Source organism: Cavia porcellus, unplaced genomic scaffold (genome assembly GCF_034190915.1).
Source record: "Cavia porcellus strain 051 isolate PalLab524CR breed Dunkin Hartley unplaced genomic scaffold, mCavPor4.1 scaffold_25, whole genome shotgun sequence".
Taxonomy (NCBI): Eukaryota; Metazoa; Chordata; class Mammalia; order Rodentia; family Caviidae; genus Cavia; species Cavia porcellus.
This window is the reverse complement of record NW_026947508.1, coordinates 45,896,999-45,918,861: the sequence shown is the minus strand read 5'-3', so window position 1 is coordinate 45,918,861 and position 21,863 is coordinate 45,896,999. Positions and strand designations below refer to the sequence as shown.

Here is a 21,863-nt window from a genome sequence, read left to right as displayed (position 1 = left end):
CTAGGAAGTAAGCAGGCAAATCAAGACTATAAAACATCCTGAGTTTGATTCCCAGTACCAAAAAAAAAAAAAAAAAAGAATATAGAACATTCTATAAAGATTTAGACTTCTGCAATATGCAAATAAAAAGAAGACTAGTAGATAAACAATTCTAAAGCAGAGCAAAGATAAGCATTTCATGAACACAACCAGCAAGTTGAGAACCCAGGCTCCAGAGGTTTGAAATTTCAATGTAGTGCCTAATGGAAAGAAGAGATCTAATAAAAGGGAAAGTAAGGGAGAGAGATCATTTCAGGCCAAGGTCTGCAGGAAATCGTACTTTCCTATTCATAGACTTATAGATCAGAGCACAGAAGGCAAAGAAGAACATAGAACTGAGGCTACAAAAGATTTCAGGGTTCAGATAGGAAAGGGTTTAGGCCAGCGTGGTGGCATGAGCCTATAGTCCCATGACTCAGGAGGCTGAGGCAAGAGGACTGCCACAAATAAGAAGCCAGCCTGAGCTATAAAATGAACTCAGGCTAGCCTGAAATACTGCACAGTGAGAACTTGTCTCAAAAAAAGAAAAAAAAAAAAAAAGCAAAGGGTTTGAAAAAAGATAAATAATTTTTAAAATTCAGCTTTATTCAAGAGTTAATGGAAAACTGCTGAAGATTTAAGGGGAGGGCAAAAACATCCTCAAGACCTGTTCTAGAAAAATAACAATGTTCAATCCCTTGGGAAGAAGATAATAGCAACCTTAATGTTACCACCAGCAGCAGATTTACTCACTGATGCTTTCTATATGACAGGTGCTTCAGAAACAATAAGCCTTATAGGACCTTGCATAATAATAATAATTATGTACATATGATAAGAAAAGTGACATTAAGGTTACCAATTGCATATTTCATAATGACTGCCTTGTAAATAACTAGTCAGGCTATATATCTGCTGTAATAGACTCAAATTTTCCTCTTCCACCATGGCACAAGATCTACTCCCTACTCGGGTCTTATGGGGAGTTAAACAAAAGCTAGTACGATAATGTGTCCCAGATACAGAAAGGAAGGTAGGGGTGGTTATCTGTCCAAGCAGGCTAATCACAGGCCCTACTACCTCCCCCAGGCACAGAGTCTCTTCCCAGGAGTTTATCAAATGGGGCTAAGGGAAGAGTTCCTTTTCTATCTGCTTCTGAAGCTGGAAGATATGGATGCCACCTCAGTGAGAAGATCAATGTGAAGAAAGTGACAAGTAACATCCACATAGAGAAAGAAGCAAAGAGGCGAGGAGCAAAGTCCTAGTGTTAGGTCATCTCTAGCTACACTTGGTTTTGCTAGCCTGCCTGAGCCAAATATCGCTACATTCTATTGTGATGAATTTTAGTACCTTCTGATGATGGTGAGGAGATGACCCCACTCAGCAATATTCCCACCAAGTGTTATCTTGAGAATGTTCTGAAACCTGCTAAGGTACTTTTTAGCAAATTGGCACAAAGTCATATTATTTGCATGAAGTCCTTCTCTCTCCCTGTAGCTAGGGGTCCAGCAAGTCAAGAAAAGATCATCCTGAAATGAATGCTCCAGAGTCTTCTTAGCCATGTGAGAAAATGGGATCCCTCATGAAGTAGAAAGATACAGCACTGACTGTTCCACTTCTGAGGAGCTTTAGGACTAGCTAAGACTGTTTTCTTGTATCTTATTCATGCAATAGATGTGACTCCTGTAAGTTACTTCATCAAAAATTATCTCTAATAATCTGTATGAAAATCAGCTGCTGCAGTATGAGTGCATCCTCTAAAAACCTTGTGTTAGAAACTTAATCCCAAGCACAATGTCTGAGTCCACATGCCTGTAATCCCATCAACCCAGAGACTGATAGGAGGATCACTGTGAGTTTGAGGCTAGCCTGAGCTACAAAGTGAGCTTGAGGCCAGCCTGAATTGTATTGTGAAACCCTATTTCAAAAAGACCAAAAAAAAAAAAAAAAATAGAGAGAGAGAGAAAAAGAGACAGGGAGAAAAAGAGATCCCCCCACTCAGTGTGGTGATGTAGTCCTGTAATCGCACATATGAGAGGTTGAGGCAGGAGTCACAAGTTTGAGGCTACATAGTGAGAGCTAGCCTGAACTATACAGTAAGACCGCGTCTCAAAAAAAAAAAGAGAGAAAGAAAGAAAGAAAAAAATTGAAGAGAAAAAAAACTTAGAAAAGAAAAAAGAAAATTCCCAGCGCAGCAGTGTTGGGGGTGAGACCTAATGGGAGGTACAAGGTCATGTGGGCACTACCTCCATGCATGAATTAGAGCCAATTATAAAAGGGCTCAAGCTAGGGTATAGCTCAGCAGCACAGTACTGTCTGGCAAGCATGAGATCATGAGTTCAATTCCCAGGACCAAAAGAAAGGCGTTGTAGGGGGAGGGGGATGGTTTAAAAGCTCCAACTTTCATTTCTTACTCTCCTGCTTTCTTGCCCTTCTACTCTACAACCAAGGGATGACTCAGCAAGAAGGTCTCCAAACAGCCTCCAAAATGGTAAGAAATCTGTGTGCTTTATAAGTTACCTGGTCTCAGGTGTTGTCACAGGAGCACAAAATGAATCATGACACTAGCTAACCCCAAAGTACTGATTCAGGTTACAATTTATGGTAAAGTTTTTAGAGTAAGTTACCACAAACAATATAATACTGCTTGTGATTTACTAATTGTCCCCCAATACCCACTTCTCCCTTTCTTTCTTTCAGTAATGCCCTCCATCTTTTTTTTTTTTTTGGTACCTGGAATCAAACTCACAACCTTGCGCTTGTCAGGCAGGCACTTATACCACTGAGCCAAATCCCCGGCCTCCATCTTGTTTCACAGAACATATGGTTCCTCTGTGGGACATGATATATTTCCACCCTACCTTTCAGCTAAACATAGACTATGGAGGTACATATTGACCAACAGGGTATACCAGGAAACTGTGCTCAATGGAAACAGTATACTCTTAAAAGGAAGCTGCTTAAAAATATATTCTTCACAAGTAAACTACTGATATAGGGCACATAATATGAGGATGATATATGGAACTCCGAATAATGTAAGGGAAATATTGTAACTCCCAACCGGCTAGATGTCTGAAACACTGAGTTCATGTTCTCTAAAATCAAGAAATAAATTCTACAAACAATGGAGGTTAAAAGTAGAAAAAATTTATCAAGAGAAAGATAGCGTCTATGTAAGAGAGACAGAAGGGGGCCAAGAAAGTGGACTGTCCACCAACCCTGTTTCTCAAGAGTATTTTGAGCAAAGTCATGAGGTGAGGCAGGTTTATATTGGAACAAAACTACAGATATCTAATAAGATCACGCAGGTAATATTGATGCAATGGGAAATCACAAGATGGATGTGAGGTGGGACAAAACTATAGTAAACCAATAAGATTACAACAAGTACAGTCACTTAGGTAATACTGATTAAATGGGGATCAAATGTAACAAGCATACAAAGACACAAAGATGGAACAAAGATTTCCTTTTTATTTGCTGACTTTCTAAAACAAAGAAGCTGACTAATGTTCCAGAAAACAATCAAGGTCAAGAAATAAGCAATACAAGATTAGGTGTCCTCCATACTCATAAGTAAAATAAATCAGAAACATGTAAATATCATGCTGTCTCACTAGTGTGAGAAGCTGAAAGAAAAAAACCTATGTATGTGTATATGTACACGTATATGTATATGTAGGTATATAAAAAATATAGTTATGATAGTTATGCTGATTTCTCTGAGGTCACTGAGGAGAAAGATTTGAACTGATATGTTTGGACAACTGAATGAAGATATGCTCTGGGTGAATGATTTGGGGATGACAATGCATAATGTATGTATCATTGTTGTCCCCTGACTGACGTGTTTTGCAATTTTATTTTTTATTTTTGAAATAAAATGGATTTGGAAAAAAAATTTAGGTTTCCTGGTTGACGGCAACACTACTATCTACGTAACACAAAAGCCCTTAAAAGCTAAACTTTCTCCCAATCCCAGGTGTGGCCCTCAAATAGTAACTCACTCTGTTCCAATCTTGGTTAAATCTTTTTACCACTTGCATGACCAGCCCTCCATATCCATTTACAGAGGCAGATACAAATTGTCAAAACTGACTGAACTTGATCTAGTGTAACTGATTTAGTTTTATGTTTTTTGGCCTGTTAGTCTGGCTGTCAATTTGTATTTATGACAACTTGATAAGAACTTCTAAAATAAATAAATGACTCTGATGCTGGCAAAAAAAATTTTTAAGGGAGGTAGAGTACAAAAAAAAGAATTGAAGTGTATTATGTACATGCATCAATTTCACACAATAAATGTAATCACTATGTTACTAGAATCTCCTGGCTACCCCCAAAAATGTTATGCCAGTAGCTCTTTCTAAAAATGTTTTACCAAATAAAGTTACCAGGTTCTGAGCTGCTTGCCTCTCCTTCTGGAGTTGGATTCCAGGTTCTTCTTGTCTCAAAGAACTGAACCAAACAAGCAAAATGTGGTGGCAAAGTTTATTTGAAAAAGTAAAAATGAAGAGTGAGGGAACAAGGGGCTGGGCATTTAGCTCAGCGGCATAAGCGCCTGCCTTGCAAGCAGGCAGTCGTGAGTTCAATCCCCAGTACCGATAAAAAGGAGAAAGACCAAAAAAAAAAAAAAAAGAGTGAGGGAACAGAGCAAGCTTGGGTAGAGTAAAGGAACAAAAAGCCAAGATAAAAGAACACCCTGATGCAGGGGCAAGGTGGTGCACAATTCCTGTAATACTCCCACTATCCTGTTTTGACTGATTAGACTCTGTTCCGTTCTGTATGATAGTATCAAGAGTATAGGCAACTACTTTGAAGGCAGTAAGATTCACTATGATGCCCATTCTGGTTTGACTATTATCCTCTTTTGAAGTTCTGTAAGGTTTACAATGTTTAGGTTTTATTGGTCTTGTTCTCTACTGTTTTGTTTAACTTTATAATACCTAATGAGATAGACAATTCTTAAGGAAACAAGAGGCATAACCTTATACTCCTTTTTTACATCATGTGCTATGTCTATCCTTGGTTTTGACTGACAGCTTTGTTTTATCATGTTTGATTTTATTCTCTTACAAAAAAATAATAAGATTTATGGGAGCAATAAAACCCAAAATGTTTAAATTTTGTTGTAATAAAGAGAGGGGGAAAAAAAGTACCCTAAAGGATACAACAGCAAGTGTGTTTAGGTGTGTTAAATAGATGACCTTATTAATATTTTTTATTGGATCACTGAACACAACTATTTGCAGTCTCACTGTTTGAATGTTCACTTTGTATGCTTTGATCCTGTGACCTGAATCACCATTTCTGGGATGACAGTGTATAATCTATTAACTGGTGATATCTTACTGTTTTTTTTTTTTTTTTTTTTTTTGTAGTTCTGTATTACTTGTACCCTTACACTGTTTTGTTTTGTTCTGTTTTTTCTTTTTCCTTTTAAATTTAAAAAAAAAAAATCGGAGGGGGGGGGCAAGACAGAAGAAATAATAAGAAATAATTCATTAACAGACTTTCTTTGGCATTCCCAGCAAGGGCTACTGAAATTTTCTCCACTCTTCTCCCACACATGCTCCCTTAGTACATCTCTGTCTAGCTTTCTACTACCATTTGAAACTCAAGATACCTAAAAACAAAATCTCAATCCTTCTGTTTAACCCCATGGATATTCTTACCACCCCATCCAAACTTCCATAATCTATCCTCTCTACTGCATCACCTTGAAAGTCTTCTCTGCATTTCCTCTTCTCCAACCTTTTTTTCCACAGTAACTAGGAGTCTTTTCAAAACATAAATCTAAGCAAGTTATTTCCTTGATTTAAAAACTAGACAAATGAGCAAAATACCCTTTGACAGTGCTTTAGTGCTCTTAAGATAAATCCAAATTTCTTAGCTGGGCATGGCAGCACATGCCTGTGATCCTGGCACTTGGGAGGCTGAGACAGGAGGACTGTTGAATTAACACAGTAAGATCCTGTGTCCCCCCCCCCCAAATCTACATTTCTTAATTTGCTTCCACAAAGACTGTGCTTGGGGCTAGTTCTAGCCTACCTCAAAAGTTTTCCTCAAGCCAGGAAACACAAGCCTTCTGAGAGACTGAGGCAAAAAGGATCACAAAGTTTGATCTTCTCTAAATCCAAGTCTAAAGTCCCTAGGCTCAACTTCCAAGGTGCCAAGAAAAAAGGTACATCTATCTTTTTACATATTTGCATGTCAAAAGAGAAGGGGCCCCAGAACTGGTCTCTAGGTTATAAAAGCAGAGAGATACATATTACTACCTCTAATTGAGAGTGCCCAAGGGTACATTGGGGTATTAAATTAATAAAAATGAGTATTAAAAACCTACTAGTACACTTAAAACTACAATTAAACAAGTCTAAAATTGCTAATTTACTGTTCATCCCTGCTAGCCTATACATTCTAGAACAATAGTATTTAGTACACAGCAGACACTTGAAAGTATTTGTTCAATAAATGAATGCTCAGGATCTGGGGATACAACACAAGAGACAGCACACAAGGTCATGAGTTCGACCCCAATACCAAAAAAAAAAAAAAAAAAAAAAAAAAAATGCTCAGAAGGATATGCATAGGTGCAGTTAACCCTTTGCAATTTCAGTAAAAATAGCCTATAACCTTGTACGGTATATATAAACACTCAGTAATCTATCTGAAGCTTCACTTATCATTTTGATTATGTTGCTAAGAAAACTAAAGGAGATGTGCTATTTACTTTAGCTGGACAAATCAAAATTCACAACTTTAGATATGTTATTAAATCTGTTAAGCTTGTCTCAACTCTTACTAAAAATCTGTTAAACTTGTTTCAATTTTTACTAAATATCTTCGCATCTACTACACATTTGTCTTTAAAAAAGAAAAATAAAAGGGGGGGCTGGGGATTTAGCTCAGTGGAGTAAGTGCCTGCCTTGCAAGTGTGCAGTCATGAGTTCAACCCCTGGTACAGATAAAAATGAAAAAGACAAAAAAAAAAAAAGAAAAGAAAAGAAAAAAAGTCCCTGAAAATGGCAGCTTGATAGGTAACAGGGTAGAGAACTTCTCTGAGAAAAACTCAGATGCTAGAACTTAACACCATGGAGAAGATCAGACAAAAAGAGAGGGATCCTCACAAGCCAGGAAGAACTGAGGAAAAAGAAAAATGAAAGAAAGGAAGGAAAAACATGGGCGAAATGCTGGAAACAGACGCTCTCACTGGGGCTGGCCCCGTGCTGTGCTGGGCACACCTTGGAGTCAGATGATTCATGGTTGCAGCCACTGAAACCAGGAGTTGGTTGAGTCCAGGGTCCCTTGGCAGGAGGATGCAGCACAACAGAGAGTGTAACCAACGTGGAGAGCTGCATTAATCCATGGTGAGTGCTAGGAATTGGGTCCCGTGGGGGGGTGGGATTTTGACTAGCTGACAACATATTGGAAGTGGGCAAGATGGGCCTGAACCCCAATAGCAGTGGCATCAGCCAGCTGCCCCTGGCCCAAAGAGGACTGGTGGGATCTACTTGGACTGGGTCACGTCCCTGGTCGGGACCCAATAGTCAGGGATGAAACTGTCCCGAACCTGTGATGTATACATAGCACAGACTAACGTGCTAAAGACCCTCACCAGTTTGCCTGGCTCAGAGGAGATGGGCCAGCCCACACCATTCCTGTGTGCACCTCAGATAACAGTAAACTGGAAAAGAGAGCAATCCCCTAGCCAGCACACTATAGAAAAACCGTAAGCAATACAGAAAGGGCCTGAGACCTCCTCCATACACCTGTCTGAAAGAAACCAGAAACATGACAAGGGAAAGAAACAAGAAAAAAGCCGCCAGCCGCTGACCCAGGAAAAGTAAGTCCAGGAGAGGTAAATACAGAAGAGATCAAGGGCAGCAATCATGCAATATTGGCCACAGCATCAGTAGAAATAAATACTTTGGTGACCTCATAGATGAACTTATAACTGAAATTCTAATTCAAGTGAGGCAAGATATAAAATATTAATAAAAGAAATGCTAAGCACCTCTCAAGAAGACACAGATGGAAAAATGGAGGAACCCAGAAAAAGGAGAGAAACCTTTGATGAAGAATATAAACAAAATCTAGAATACACGAAACAGATCCAAAGAGATTACCAGGAAATTAAAAACTCCATTGAAAGCTAGCAAAATTCCTTGACAGAAACTAAAATTAGACTTTCAAAACTTGAAGATAGATTTGCAACATGTGATCGTAAAACAAAAGATCTCTTAAAAATAACAAGGAACCAGGAAGTAGCAATTCAAAGGCTAGAAGACAACAAGAGGATCTATGACTTAAGAATAAAAAACATGAGTGAGGGCTGGGGATTTAGCTCAGCAGCATAAGCGCCTGCCTTGCAAGCAGGCAGTCGTGAGTTCGATCTCTGGTACTGATAAAAAAAGACAAAAAAAAAAAAAAAAAAAAAACCCATGAGTGAAGAAGCAGGAGTAAACACAAATGAATTACAAAGGCTATTCACAGAAATAATTAAGGAAAACTTCCCAAGCATGGGAAAAGGAAATGATATCCAGATAAATGAGGCATACAGAACTCCAGCCAGCTACAACCAAAACAGATCTATACCCAGACATATAATAATCAAGATCCCAGATATTCATCACAAGAACAGAATATTAAAAGCAGTCAGAGAAAAGAAACAAATCACCTATAAAGGAAAACTCATCAAAATTGTAACAGACTTCTTGACATAAACTATCAAATCAAGAAGAGCTTGAAGCAAAGTATTCCAAGCCCTGAAAGAAAATAACCTCCAACCCAGACTGATGTACCCTGAAAAACTATCTCTCAAAATTAATGGAGAAATGGGGCTGGGGAATTGGCTCAGCAGCATAAGCGCCTGCCTTGCAAGCATGCAGTCATGAGTTTGATCCCCAGTACTGAGTAAAAAAAAAAAAGTTTAAAAAATTTAATGGAGAAACAAGATGTTTCCACAACAAAGAGGAACTGTGGCAGTTTGTGACCACCAGTCCAACCCTACAAAAATACTGAAGGACATTCTAGAGAGAGAGAGAAAAAAATACCAGGATTCCAGCAACAGTGGCAGAGGGGTCTCAATAAATGGGATAGACAGTGGAATGAAAGAGAAAAGTAGACAATCAATAACAGAAAAATAGCATAGCAGGGATGAGGCAGAGAAGGTTGTCTATAATCTCTAACATAGATGGCCTTGATATACTAACAAAAACAAACACAGCGAGAGTAGATCAGGAGATTGGGTCCATTGAGATGCTCTGAATAGGAAATATACTCAACCTGAAAGGGTTAATAAATTGAAAGTCAAAGATGAGAAAACGATGCTCTATGTGACAGGGAACCAGAAAGAGAGAGAGAGACAGCTCGTCCGGCAGCTGCAGATAGGTTGGAAAGTCATGACACTTTTGTGTAGTGAAGAACTACTCAGCTATAAGGAAGGAAAACCTTGAGGCTTTAGTAGGTAAAGGAATACAGCTCAAGATCAAGCTCAGGGTTAAAAAGGTTCAGTACCACTCAGATAGATAACAGGTTGATCCCTTAATCTAAAAACTAAAGGAGCTAGTGGGACCCAAAATATACAAAGCATCCTGAGAAAGGGAAAGGTGAGGAATTGCCTAAAAAAGGAAGGCAGAGGACATTGTTAATAGTGTATCAGGATTTAAAAGCCACAGTAGTCTTATCGCTCTGTTTAGTTTGATTCTATTTTATTCCTGTCTGTCTACTCATACTAGATTTGAAGGCACAGATAGCTATCCCAAAAACAGCAGGCTATACCATGGTAACTATCCTTAATTCCCTATTAACTTAAACTGAAGATTCCCTGTATTACTTACATTGTCTTAATATATTTGAATCTGGTTTGTTAGATCACTGTTTTGTCTTGACTGATTTTATTCAAATTTGGTATGCTTGATAGTATTAAGTCTAAGAGCAGAGGCAACTACTCTGGAGATGACAAGATGCAATAAGATAGCCACTCCGGTTTTATTAACTGCTTTTGAAGTCTTGCAATGTCTCTAATGTTGTGTTTTTATTAATATTGCTGTGTAGTGCTATGTTCAGTTACACTATGCCTGATGATATAGACAATTCTATTGAAAATAACAAGACATAGGCGCGGACCCGGAGCCGCCTGCAGAGGCCCCGTCCTTTGTCTGGAGGAGGAAGGGTCCCGGGTTCCGGGGGCACCTCGGCCCGTACCCAGCAGCGCCTGGCCGTCGGTGAGCGGAGGAGGAGCTGCGCGGACCCGGAGCCGCCTGCAGAGGCCCCGTCCTTTGTCTGGAGGAGGAGGGGTCCCGGGTTCCTGGGGCACCTCGGCCCGTACCCAGCCGCGCCTGGCCTTCGGTGAGCGGAGGAGGAGCTGCGCGGACCCGGAGCCGCCTGCAGAGGCCCCGTCCTTTGTCTGGAGGAGGAGGGGTCCCGGGTTCCTGGGGCACCTCGGCCCGTACCCAGCAGCGCCTGGCCGTCGGTGTGCGGAGGAGGAGCTGCGCGGACCCGGAGCCGCCTGCAGAGGCCCCCGTCCTTTGTCTGGAGGAGGAGGGGTCCCGGGTTCCTGGGGCACCTCGGCCCGTACCCAGCCGCGCCTGGCCTTCGGTGAGCGGAGGAGGAGCTGCGCGGACCCGGAGCCGCCTGCAGAGGCCCCGTCCTTTGTCTGGAGGAGGAGGGGTCCCGGGTTCCTGGGGCACCTCGGCCCGTACCCAGCAGCGCCTGGCCGTCGGTGTGCGGAGGAGGAGCTGCGCGGACCCGGAGCCGCCTGCAGAGGCCCCCGTCCTTTGTCTGGAGGAGGAGGGGTCCCGGGTTCCTGGGGCACCTCGGCCCGTACCCAGCCGCGCCTGGCCGTCGGTGTGCGGAGGAGGAGCTGCGCGGACCCGGAGCCGCCTGCAGAGGCCCCTTCCTTTGTCTGGAGGAGGAGGGGTCCCGGGTTCCTGAGGCACCTCGGCCTGAGCCCAGCCGCGCATAGCCATCTGCGTGCAGAGGAGGAGCGGGGTAGATCCGGAGTGCCCGCAGGAGGCCCTTCCTTTGTCTGGAGGTTTGTGGATATCTCTGCCAGCAGGGAGGGATCACAGGCTCCTGAGGCACTGCGGTCTGTGGTGAGTACCCTAACCCGGCTGCGATCCAAGAGCTGTGGATCTACCAAGGGGCAGGTGGGTGCACAGTGTCCCTGAGGCCCAGCTTGTCTGGAACCGCGGAGTTCTGATCAAGCAGAGAAGGGCCATTGGTTCTGCAGGCCCAATGGCCTGGGGTAGAGGGGTGCCAGAGTCTCAGTAGCTGCAAACATAGAAGGGGATTTTCAACAGATCCTGAGGAGGCTTTCAAATAACACTTGAAACACAGAAATATAGGAAAATGACAAAACGAAAGACCAAATTACAACCTCAAACCTCCAGCCCAACTCAGGAAACCCTAGGAGAAGTGTATTTAGAAGAAAATATATCCCATCCTCCTCATATATTAGACACAATAGCTACTGAAGTTGACAAGCAACTCCAGGAAGCTTTAAAGAAATTCAAACTCGAAATAATTTCTCAGATAAAAGAAGAAATGATAAAAGAAATGAAAGAGATTCTAAATATATCTAAAGAAAACACAGATAAAAAATTGGAGGAATTAAACAAAAAGATAGAATCCCTAGACGAGCAATATAAGAAACAAACAGAATACATAATGCAGATGCACAGAGATATACAGGAAATAAAAAACTCCACTGAAAGTTGTAAAAACCGCCTTAATGAAAGTGAAGACAGAATTTCAGACCTTGAAGACAGGATTGCAGCAAGTGAACAGGAAAGGAAAGATCTTTTAAAAATAACAAGGAATCAGGAAATAACAATTCAACAACTGCAAGATGATGCAAAGAAGAATAACATAAGAATGATAGGGATTAATGAAAAAGAAGGAGACAACATAAAGGATATCAAGAGGATATTTAGAGAAGCAATAGCTGAAAACTTCCCAAGCATGAGATCAGAAACTGACATCAGGATCAGTGAAGCATATAGAACTCCAAATAGTCATAACCAAAATAAAACTACACCCAGACATATAATAATCACCATCCCAGAAATCCAACACAAGAATAGATTATTAAAAGCTGTCAGAGAGAAAAGACAGATCACTTATAAAGGAAAACCTATCAGAATCACAGCAGACTTCTCAGCACAAACAATAAAGTCAAGAAGAGCATGGAGTGAAGTATTCCAGATCCTAAAGCAAAATGATTTCCAACCTAGACTGATATATCCTGCAACACTATCATTTAAAATAGATGGTGAAATACGAAACTTCCATGACAAAGAACAGCTGAAGAACTTCATGAACACCAAACCAACCCTGCAAAAAATATTGAAAGACAGTTTAGATACACAAAGGAAAAAACCACTAAGCAAAGCAAATAATTAAACAGAACAGAAAGATAAAGATGCAACAGCAGAGAGATAAGAATCCTACAATTAAACAACATTTAACAGTAATAACCATTAATGTAAATGGTCTCAATGCACCAATCAAAAGAAACAGACTAGCAGAATGGATCAAGAAACAAAATCCAACCATATGCTGTTTACAGGAAACCCATCTAACCCAGAAGGATACTCACAGACTGAAAGTCAAAGGATGGAAAACAATTCTTCATGCAGCAGGAATCCAAAAAAAGGCAGGAGTAGCCATTCTGTTTGCAGACCACGTGAACTTTAAACCAACAATGACCATAAAGGACAAAGAAGGTCACTACATACTCGTAAGGGGAAAACTCCAAGAGGAAGAGATAACTATCTTAAATATATACGCACCAAACTCCAGAGCGCCCAGTTATATAAAACAATTATTAACAGAAATGAAAACTCAAATTATCAGTAACACAATTGTAACGGGAGACCTTAATACGCCATTGACACCAAGGGACAGATCGACCAGACAGAAAATGAGTAAAGAAATAACAGAACTGAATCATACCTGTGAACAAATGGGTTTGATAGACATATACAGAATGTTCCACCCAACAACATCAGAATACACATTCTTCTCAGCAGTACATGGATCATTTTCTAAAATAGACCATATATTAGCTCATAAAACATATTTAAACAAGTGCAAAAGAGCTGAAATCATCCCTTGCATGTTATCGGATCACAGCGCTCTGAAATTAGAAATTAATGATAAAAGATACCGCAAAAATCCCACAAACACATGGAAACTGAATAACACACTCTTGAGTAATCAGTGGGTCACAGAAGAAATTAAAGAAGAAATCAAACAATACCTAAAAGAAAATGAAAATGCAGATACAACTTACCGGAATCTGTGGGATACAATGAAAGCCGTTCTGAGAGGAAAATTTATTGCACTGAGTTCCCACATCAGGAAAACAGAACGAATACAAATAAATAACTTGATGCTACACCTCAAACAGCTAGAAAAGGAAGAGCAAGTCAAGCCCAAAGCCAAAAGAAGAGAGGAAATTATAAAAATCAGAGCAGAAATCAATGCAATAGAGACTAAGAAAACAATCCAAAGGATCAACAAATCAAAGAGTTGGTTCTTTGAAAGAATAAATAAAATCGATAAGCCCCTAGCCAACCTTATTAAAAAAAGGGAAGAAAAAGCTCAAATTCATGCAATAAGAAATGAAAAAGGAGAAGTCACTACAGACCCAATAGAAATACAGAAGATCATCAACACCTATTTTGAAAACCTCTACTCTCAAAAGTTTGATAACACAGAAGAAATAGACAGTTTCTTAGAAGCATATGAAGTGCCAAAGCTAGATCAAGAGGATGTAAAACTGTTGAATAACCCAATCTCGGTTACTGAAATTGAAAATGTAATTAAGTCCTTACCCACCAAGAAGAGCCCAGGCCCAGATGGATTCACTGCAGAATTCTACAAGAAATACAAAGAAGACCTAATGCCGACACTCCTCAAACTATTCAATGAAATTGAAAGGGAAGCAATCCTGCCTAAGTCATTCCTGGAAGCAAATATCACTCTAGTACCAAAACCTGAGAAAGACCCAACTAAAAAAGAGAACTATAGACCGATCTCCCTAATGAACACAGATGCAAAAATCCTCAATAAAATATTGGCAAATAGGATCCAGCAAATCATCAAGAAGATTATACACCATGACCAAGTGGGATTCATCCCAGGAATGCAAGGATGGTTCAACATACGCAAATCAATAAATGTAATTCACCATATCAATAAAGCCAAAAATAAGAATCACATGATCATTTCTATAGATGCAGAAAAAGCCTTCGATAAGGTCCAACATTCATTCATGATAAAAACTCTACAGAAAATTGGAATAGATGGTCTTTACCTCAATATAATAAAGGCCATTTATGACAAACCAACAGCCAGCATCATACTAAATGGCCAAAAATTGAAAGCCTTTACTTTAAAATCAGGCACAAGACAAGGATGTCCTTTATCACCACTCCTATTTAATATAGTACTGGAAGTACTAGCCAGAGCAATTAGGCAAGAAAGAGAAATAAAAGGGGTAAAGATAGGAAAAGAAGAAGTTAAGTTGTCATTGTTTGCAGATGACATGATACTCTACATAGAAGACCCCCTAAGCTCCATTGAAAGACTCTTAGATACAATAAATAAATTCAGTAATGTGGCTGGATACAAAATCAATACTCAGAAATCAATAGCATTCCTATACACAAACAACAAAACCACAGAGAGGGAAATAAGGGAAACTGGTCTATTCACATTAGCAAGCAAAAAAATGAAATATTTAGGAATTACTCTTACAAAAGAAGTGAAAGACTTATACAGTGAAAACTATATTACACTGAAAAAGGAAATTGAAGATGATCTCAGAAAATGGAAAGACATCCCTTGCTCATGGATAGGAAGAACAAACATTGTGAAGATGGCCATTCTCCCAAAACTCTTATACAGATTCAATGCAATCCCAATAGAAATACCATCAACATACCTTATAGATCTAGAGAAATCACTCCTAAATTTCATCTGGAACCAGAAGAGACCTAGAATCGCAAAAGCAATTCTAAGCAGCAAAGACAAAGCAGGAGGCATCACAATCCCTGACTTGAAACTATACTACAAAGCAACAGTAGTAAAATCAACATGGTATTGGAATCAAAACAGAGCTGAAGATCAATGGAATAGATTAGAAGATACAACCACAACTACAAACACACTCAACCACCTTATCTTCGATAAAGGAGCCAAGCAGGTTCACTGGAAGAACGACAGTCTCTTTAATAAATGGTGCTGGAAAAACTGGCTCTCCATTTGCCGAAAACTAAAGCTAGACCCATGTCTATCACCATGTACTAAATTAAAATCTAAATGGGTCAAAGATCTGAATATTAAAACAGAAACGCTAAATCTATTGGAAGACAAATTGGGTAGAAACCTTGGAGGCATAGGAGTAGGTAGAGAATTCATGAATAGGACTCAAACTGCACGGGAAATACTTCCCAGAATCAATAACTGGGACCTCTTCTTATTAAAAAGTTTTTGCATGTCAAAAGAAATCTCCAGCATAGTGAAAAGAAAACCCACAAACTGGGAAAAGATTTTAGTGAACTCTCTCTCAGACAAGGGCCTCTTGTCTAAAACATATAAAGAATTAAAAAAACTCAGACCTTCAAAATTCAAAGATCCAATCCAAAAATGGGCATCTGAGATGAATACGCAATTCTCAGATGAAGAAATGCAAATGGCAAATAAATACATGAAAAAATGCTCATCATCATTGGCCATTAGAGAAATGCAAATTAAAACCACACTGAGATACCATCTCACTCCTGAAAGAATGGCCAGGATCAAGAAAACCAACAACAACAAATGCTGGAGAGGCTGTGGGGAAAAAGGAACTCTCCTGCACTGTTGGTGGGAGTGTAGACTGGTACAGCCTTTGTGGAGATCTGTCTGGAGGTTTCTCAAAAAGTTGGGACTGGAAATCCCATTTATTCCAGCTATTCCACTTCTAGGCATATTCCCAGAAGAACTGAAAGCATCATACCACAGTGATATATGTGCACCTATGTTTATAGCAGCACAATTTGTAATCGCCAGATCTTGGAAACAACCCAAGTGTCCATCAACTGAGGAATGGATAAAAAAGTTGTGGTATTTCTATACAATGGAGTATTATTCAGCTATAAAGAAGGATTGCATTGAGATATTTATCAATAAATGGGCGCAGCTTGAGACCATACTCATAAGTGAAATAAATCAATCTCGCATGTATGAATACCGAATAGTTTCCCTAATGTAAGTAATGATTCAAATATATAAAAATATGTGATAATCATGATTCCCCATTATGTGGCCTTGAAGCCTTATAAAATTTTCACTTATTAATTAGAAAGGCTTTACTCTGGGCTTTTTGATATGGAAATATTTGAAGCTATAGTATATGAAGTTTTATCCAAATATTTTAAGGAAAAAGACAGACACTATGGTAACTACTATTCTTTAAAAAAAATTATTTAGCTATTTCTTATGTTTATTTTAATTAAGGGAAAAACTTAAAAAATTAGGATATATAGTAGTAACTCTTTTTGATCTCCTATTAACTTGTTTTGAAGTCCTGTAATACTCCCAAGATCTTGTTTTGACTGATTAGACTCTGTTCCATTCTGTGCGACAGTAGCAAGTTTGAAGGTATAGGCAACTAATTTGAAGGCAATAAGATTCACAAAGATGCCCATTCTGGTTTGACTATTGTCTCCTTTGGAAGTCCTGCAATGTTCACAATGCCTAAGTTTTATTGGTCTTGCTCTCCACTGTTTTGTCCAACTTTATAATATCTAATGAGATAGACAATTCCTTTTAAGGAAACAAGAGACAATGTTGATAACCATTGTTGATGACCTTGTACTCTGTTCTACATCATGTGCTATGTCTATCCTTGGTTTGGACTTACAGCTTTGTTTTGCCATATTTGACTTTATTATCTCCCCCCCAAGAGAGTAATGAGAACTGAGGAGTAATAAAATCCAAAATGTGTAAATTTTGTTATAAAAAAGAGAGGGAGGGAAAAAAAAAAAGAGCTCTAACGGATATAACAACAAGTGTGTTTAGAGATGTTAAATAGCTGACTATATTAATGTTTTTGGATCATTGAACACAGCTGTTTGCAGTCTCTCCGTTTGAATGTCTACTTTGTATTCTTTGATACTGTGATTTGAGCAACTATTTCCAAGATGATATTATGTAATCTATTAACAGGTGATTTCTTACTGTTATGTTTATTTTATTTTTTTTTTTTGTAGTTCTGTATTATGTGTAACCTTACACTGCTTTGTCTTGTTTTGTGTTTTTCTCTTTTTCCTCTTAAATAAAAAAAAAAAAAAAAAAAAAAAAAAAAAAAAAAAAGAAAATAACAAGACATCATAGTAACTACTGTAGATCACCTAGTATTGTGGTTTTATATGTCTTTTTTGTTTCATGTTTTTCTAGGAATTTGTTTTGTTGTCTTGTTTTAATCTGTTTTCCCCTATAATAAAGGATAGGTATACATGTAAACATTCACGTATGTGTAGAACTTCTAAACGGTTTACGAGAATAGATTATATAATGCATGATGTAATGAACAGATATTCTGAAGAAGAAACACTAAGATACCCAGTGCTAATTCTGTAACGTTATGATATAAAATCTAGCAATTCTATTATTCTCTGTTCAGAGTAATATTAGTCTATAACATACGTAAAGATATGGACAGCTATTTTGAAGAGAACGAGAGATATTATGGCAGCCATTGTTGACCTCCCTACTATCTGGTCTTGAAGACCTAAAATGCCTTCATCATTCTGTTCTGATCAGTTTAGTACTATATTGTTCAGTATGTATTCATTGTGTGCGAAGATATGGGCAACTATTTGGAAGAAAACAAGAGACAATATGATAAGACAGTGAAGATCTCCGGTGGTCTTGCTTTGAAATCTGTGTTTCTTAAATTGTTTTCTTATGATCTGTTTTGTTCTATTTAATTTTAACCTCTTTAAATTAAAAAAAAATTATTAAAAATAGTCAGGAAACTCCATCTATCAAAGAAACCTCTAAAAAATGCTGCTTCTAGTTCTCACCAATACTGCATAAACAGCTCCAGGCAGCAAACACTTCAGAGTATCCAGAGTCTCTAAGGTTCACTGCCAATGTGAAAAATGCATTCTTTCTATAGATCTAAGTAGATATTCACTGTGCCATTGACTGTTGCTCCTGGGAAGCTTTAATAGTTGATATACTGTGTCGACTTGAGCTTAGAAATTTAACCAAACAATTTAGCAGGGAGGCAGGGTCCTCAGGCTGTAAACATCCTCAACTTGTACAAGAGTGGGGCAGGCAGAGGAGGGCACTTGCTCTAAGGGTTGGTAGCCTGCTTACAAGGGAGGAAAAGAGGCTTGCTCTCCCCTCTTTTGCTCTTGTTGCTTTGCTGTGTTCTGCCACCTTCAAGTGCTGCACCTGTGCCATGCCACCCTGCCTTGCAGCCAGCTGATTATAGACTGAAACCTCCTTAAACTGTGAACTACATAAAGCTTTCCTTCTTTAATTTTGGGTGTTGGGTATATTGTCCCAGCGGCCAGAGAAAATTAACCAAGACAGAAGCCAAAGGACAGAGCCTAAACCCCAAGTGTATGGTAACAGTTGGGAATAATGTAACAGAAAATGGTCTGTAGTCAGTATACTTCAGTTTCTTAGTTGCTCAGGTAATAGTTCCTGTTCCAGTTCTGGTTGCTTCTGGTCTCTTAGAAATGGCTGGGCACTGTGATGCACATCATATAAACCAATCCCCAATTGACAAGCCATTCTGCCTGTGTACTTGCTTATCTAATATAAGTCCTAGACCACCAGCGATCAGAGCCTAATAATTTGACAGTGATCCCAATCAATGCCTGTGGACGTAAATAAATCTGCCTCCATAACCTGGGTATTGTTTTGGTGTTTCTGCTTGCCATTGCAATACAATCAGCATTCATAATTCCCTGCTAAGAAGCAATGTGGGATAGGGCTAAACAACCAAAACTAAAGGACTATATGGGATAAATTAGTAAATGAATAGAATCAGAAAACAATTTTCTTTTCCTATGGCAATATAGTATCAGAAGGCAGACTTTACTTTCTAAAACTAATCTCACAAACTATTCTACAAAAGCCTTACTAAATGTGACAGACACAAGTATCTGCAGGGATATGTCTTGAAATGGACCGTTTATATCTCTCCAAAACGCACATGCTGAAATCCCAGCATTCCTATGGCAATATAGTATCAGAAGGCAGACTTTACTTTCTAAAACTAATCTCACAAACTATTCTACAAAAGCCTTACTAAATGTGACAGACACAAGTATCTGCAGGGATATGTCTTGAAATGGACCGTTTATATCTCTCCAAAACGCACATGCTGAAATCCCAGCATCCCCAGTGACGATTTGAGGAACCAGTGCCTTTGGGAGATGGTTAGGTTGCAAGGGCAGACCCTTCAGGAATGGGATTAGTGCCTTTATAAAAGAGGTGACTGAGGCAAAAATATCACAAATTCCAGCCTATCTGAGAAACTGATTTAGAAAAGGAAAGAAAAAGGAAAATATAAGGGGCCAATCTGACCCCCTCCAGAATATGCCCCCTGCAGCTGTTCACCTGGAGTCCTTCCTTATTTTTCATACTGTCCTTTGTTAAGAGCCAGTCTAATCTTTGTCAAGTCTTCAAAATAAAGTCTCAACATTTTCTCTTACTGTCTAACTAAAGGTTTTCCCTGTAAACTTGTGATTTGCCCACAATGAATATAATAATTATGTACTTACTATAAACACATACTAATAAAAAAATTTTTTTCATGAGCTACAGTAAAAATTAAAAAAAATCATGCTTTGGTTTTAATTTCTTTTATTACTAAAAAAAAGCAAGGATAAAGTTAGGCATGGTGATGTACACTTGTAACCTCAGCACTCAGGAGACTAAGACAGGAATATCACTGATAGAACTGTGGGGGACCGGCAGTGGCTGAAAAGATAAGAAGTATGAAATATAAATGACCTTTATTTTGAGAATGCGGGGAGAGACACCCCTGACACCCTTGGGTGTGGCATCTGCCCCCGGGGTCAGTGATATCTCTGTGGAACATGTGGAGTGGGGGCATACATGTAGCTTAGGTTGGGGGTGGTGCCTGAGGGGCATTAGGGATACACAGGTAGCCCGTTGGTATTCTTTTGGTAAATTCATAGGTAAATTCCTAGGGGTGGGGAAGATAGAGTCACAGGTAAATTCCTAGGGGTGGGGAGATGGAGCTTCTTAGGTCTGCCTGAGGCTTTACTGGCTACAGTGTCCTGTCTGGGCCAAAATCTTTTCATATCCTGTCTTACGATTATTATTATGAAAAGGGGCAAAGATTTCTTTTTTTACTGCTTTCTTCTGGAAAGGGGCATTGTACTGGGATCTAGGGGAGTCGATGGGATGATGGTTGATGCCCATGTAGAAGCTGGTGCCAGGTGTTTTAGCCAGGACAACTTCACTGGTGAATGCACGTATTTTAGACTGGAAAAACAAAGAGACAAGTTGTTATGAGGAGGCATGGTACTGTCTTATTTAAGGACCCAGGTGAGATAAAAGGAAAGGTGCTTTGGATTTTGATATGTCATTATATCAGGACCATGTTGAGGTAGAATCATTGCCACAGTAAGGTGGAATTCTGAAAAATAAATGTGGGGTTAGGAGGAGTGAAGTTATGAGAGGTGATTACTACCCCATCTGAAAGGGTAAAAGTTAAGAGGGTAAGGCTTTTCTCTGGTATGCATGACATGGGAGTCTTTTTAGAAAATATTGTTGAGAGTCCTGCTGTAAAAAAAGGATAAGAAATTAGCAACCAAATTGGATAACAAAACATGACTTAGCCTATGAACTGTGGCTGCGAGGCCTTGGTAAGGCAGAGATGAGCAGGCAAAAAGGATGGTTAGATCTAGGGCTGGAAGGGCACCTCTTAGCCTGAGTGATGTGAAACTAGGATGGCAGTCTAGCAACTTTGATCACTGTTGAGGTTGCCAAGAATATCAGGCAGGTATGGGTCACTGTAACCTGGTTGTAGTCCTTGGAATGATTTGTTATAACAGAACTTCAGCAAGTATATCAGTAGTCTCCCTGGTTGTGTGAAAGGCTTTTATGTATCCTGAAAAAGTATAAAAAGGTGAGAAGACAAAATTTAAAGAAGGGGGTGGTCTATATCATTGGAGAGGTTTACTAGTGATAACAAGTGTAAGCTGTTGAGGCCTCAGTGTCTGGGTCAGCCTGTATAAACACAAGGGAATAAAAAGCATTTCTAAGACTTAGGACTGTAGAGTGAGTGGTGGAGGGAAAATTTGACACCACTGGGTGGACTGGGAAGCAGCAGTCTGGAACCTGCACGAAATAGGCCGTTTGTAAATGGCATAGGTTGACCCTCAATACCCCCTAGAGTTTGAGAAATCTTCGCCCCTTTTCATAATAATAATCATAAGACGGGATATGAAAGGATTTTGGCCCAGACAGGACACTGCAGCCGGTAAAGCCTCAGCCAGAACCAAAGACCTCCATCTCCTCCATCCCTAGGAATTTACCTGTGACTCTATCTCCCCCACCCCTAGGAATTTACCTATGGCACCAAAAGAATACCAATGGGCTACCTGTGCATCCCTAATGCCCCCCAGGCTCCACCCCCAACCTAAGCTACATGTATGCCCCCACTCCATGTGTTCCACGGAGAGATCACTGACCCTGGGGGCAGATGCCACACCCCAGGGTGTCGGGGGTGTCTCTCCCCACATTCTCAAAATAAAGGTCATTTATATTTCATATTTCTTATCTTTTCAGCCGCC

The 21,863-nt window shown here is 39.5% G+C and overlaps 1 protein-coding gene across 8 annotated transcripts in view; it reads right to left on the bottom strand.

Moving 5' to 3' along the window:
* The window catches only part of Osbpl9 (oxysterol binding protein like 9), a 173,797-nt gene that overhangs the window by 122,112 nt on the left and 29,822 nt on the right, over positions 1-21,863 (bottom strand). The gene's annotated exons all lie outside the window — the stretch shown is intronic.